This window comes from Stegostoma tigrinum, chromosome 7, assembly GCF_030684315.1.
Source record: "Stegostoma tigrinum isolate sSteTig4 chromosome 7, sSteTig4.hap1, whole genome shotgun sequence".
Taxonomy (NCBI): Eukaryota; Metazoa; Chordata; class Chondrichthyes; order Orectolobiformes; family Stegostomatidae; genus Stegostoma; species Stegostoma tigrinum.
The window spans coordinates 39,690,233-39,693,505 of NC_081360.1; positions in this window are offsets into that span (position 1 = coordinate 39,690,233).

Below are 3,273 nucleotides of genomic sequence, written 5' to 3' on the forward strand. Positions count from 1 at the left end.
TGGATTCTCCAGCATCTGAAGTTCCCATTATCACAGCTGCAAAAGGATGATGCTTTTGGGTAAGTTTCCATTTGGATTTTAACATATTAATGCCACAACATACCGTAAGTACTCGTGTCACTATCTGCCAGTATCAAAGAGAAAAATGACTATTTGCAGGAATTCAATGGACCAGCCAGATCCTTGTAAAGTGATTTTTTGAGATATCTATATAATATCAATTTTCCACCTTAGGGAAAATTGAACTTTACAGAATGTACAATTTTGACAAGTGGATTTGAAATGAAGCGTTGTCGAATTAGAAGGGTGGCAGAGATGTCACTGAAAGGAATTCTGGGAGACAGCACTGCAGTCACCCCGACTGGGGAGTGGATCCAAGCAGGCCACCTTCACTGAAAGAAAGAATATTGAATCTGTAGAGATGTTACTGAGGGGAATTCTGGGAGATGGGACTGTAGTCACCATAACTGGTCTGAATATCGCCGAGGAACTGATGACATGGAGTGGCTAAAACCTGGAACTGTACATTAATGTTTTGAGGAAGGGTCACCAGATCTGATATATTAACTTTGATTTTTTTCTTCATGGATGCTGCCAGACCTGCTGAGCTTTTCCAGCAACTTCTATTTTTTTTCCCTGATTTATAGCATCTGTAGTTCTTTTGGTTTTTATTAGCTATAGGGATGTGGCTACATCACAAGTCTGGACTGATAGATGGGTGACTGCCAGGACAGACAGACAGGCAGGTAGGTACTGCAGGAGTCTCCTGTGGCTATTCCCCTGTCTTAACAGGTATACCATTTTGGATACTGTTGTTTGGGGGTTGGGAATAGCCTCTCAGGAGACATTACAAGCAGCAGCTGGGTCTGGGGAGGCGATAGCCTCGGGGTATTATGGCTGGATTGTTAATCCAGAGACTCAGATATGTTCTCGGGACCTGGTTTTGAATCCTGCCATGGCACATGGTGGAATTTGAATTCAATAAAAATATCTGGAATTAAGAATCTAATGATGACTGTGAATTCATTGTCGATTGTTGGAAAATCCCAACGCGTCGCTAAAATCCTTTAGGGGAAAGAAACTACCATCCTTACCTGGCCTGGCCTACATATGACTCCAGACCCACAGCAATGTGGTTGAGTCTGAACTGCCCTCTGGGCAATTAGAGATGGGCAATAAATGCTGTCTCTTCAGTGATGCCCATATCCCATTATTGAATTTTTAAAAAAACTGGCTCTGCTGTTGAACAGGGTTTTGGCAAAGTCCAGGCGAGTGATAGCTGTAGGTGACTCGATAGTCAGGGGCATAGACAGGCATTTGAGTGATCGTGAATGGTGTGTTGCCTCCCTTGGTGCCAGGGTCCTGGATGTCTCGGTGTGGGTACAGGACGTGCTGAAACGAGAGGGAAAACATACAGAAGTTGTTGTTCAAATTGGCACAAATGACATAGGTGGGAAGAAGAAATAGGTCCTGTAAAGACAATTCAGGGAGTTAAGTAGCGAGCTAAGCAGCAGAATTACCAGAGTAGTAATCTCAGGCCTACTACCCATGCCACGAGCTAGTGAGGCAGGGAACAGAGAGAGAGGACAATTGAACATGTGGCTATAGAGGTGGTGTAGGAGGGTGGGGTTTAGATATATGGATCATTGGGATGTCTTCTGGGGAAAGTGGAACCTGTAAAAGGTGGATGGGTTGCACCTGAACTGAAGGGGCACCAATATCCCAGCAGAAGGTCTGTGAGGGCTCTTCAGTAGGGTTTGGAAAAGTGTGGCAGGGGCTGGGAACCGAAAAATAGGCCAGGGACCCGGGACAAAAGAGAGATTGAGATGTGCATAGTGCTGAGTAAGAGCAGGCACAGGGAAGTTGCAGGGCTCAGAGGGACTGAAGGCCTGGAGTGCATTTACTTCAATGCAAGAAGTATAACAGGTAAATCAGATTAACTAAGAACATGGATTATTGCGTGGAATTATGATGTTATTGCCATGATGGAGACATGGTTAAAGGAGGGGCAGGACTGGCACGTTAGCATTCCAGGATATCGTTGTTTTAGATGAGATAGAAAGGGAAACAAAACGGGTAGGGGAGGTGCATCACTGCCTAGGGTTCACATCACAGCTGGGTTGAGGGAAGACACATCGGATGGATCATGCATTGAGGCATGGTGGGGGGGGGGATCTCAGGAATAGGAAGGGTGAAATCACAATGTTGGGAGTTTTCTATTTCCCAACTGCCCACATAAGACAGAGGAGCAGATATGTTGTCAGATACTGGAAAGGTGTGGAAAAAAACCAGGGTAGCTGTGGTAGGTGACTTTAACTTTCCTCTTATTGACAGGGACTCCCTTAGAGTCAGGAGCTTGGATGGAGAGCAGTTTTTTATGCGTTATATGTTAGAGGGCGTTTTGAGACAGAATGTTGACAATCCCTCCAGAGAGGAGGCCAGGCTAGACTTGGTATTAGGAAGTGAGCCAGGACAGATGATCAATGATTCAGTGGGATTGCATTTTGGGATTAATGACCAAAACTCCATAAGATTTTAAGTAGTCACAGACAAGGACAAGAGTGGCCCTCAGGTGGGGGTGTTTAATTGGTCAAGGGCCAATTACATCCAAATTAGACAAGAACTGGGAAATGTGGATTGGGAGCAGTTATGTGAGGGCAAATCTACATCTGGCATGTGGGAGGCTTTTAAAGACTAGTAGATTAAAACATAGGACATGCATGTCCTCACAAAACTGAAGGATAGGAATGTCAGGATCCAAGAACGATGGATGACATGGAAAATTGTAAGCTTAATTAAAAGGAAGCATACAATAGGTCTAGGCAGCTACAAACTGACAAAGCCCTTGAGGAGTATAGAGAAATTAGGAAGGAACTTAAATATAGAATTAGGAAGGCAAAAAGGGGCCATGAAATGTCCTTATTAAGCAGGGTTAAGGAGAATCCCAAGGCTTTTTATGCATATATTAGAAGAAAGTGGGTAGCAAGGGGAAGAATAGGCCCCCTGAAGGACAAAGGAGGGAATTTATGCATGGAACCACAGAAAGTGAGAGAGATTCTTAATAAATACTTTGTATCTGTATTCGCTGCGAGGGACATGACTGATGTTGATGTCAGGGATGAGTGCGTGAATACTCTAGAGAATGTCACAATATTGAAGGAGAAAGTTTTGGGTATCCTAAAATGCATTAAGGTAGACAAGACCCCAGGCCCAGATGGGATCTATCCCAGATTTCTGTGAGAAGCAAGAGAAGAAATAGTTCGGGCATTAGCA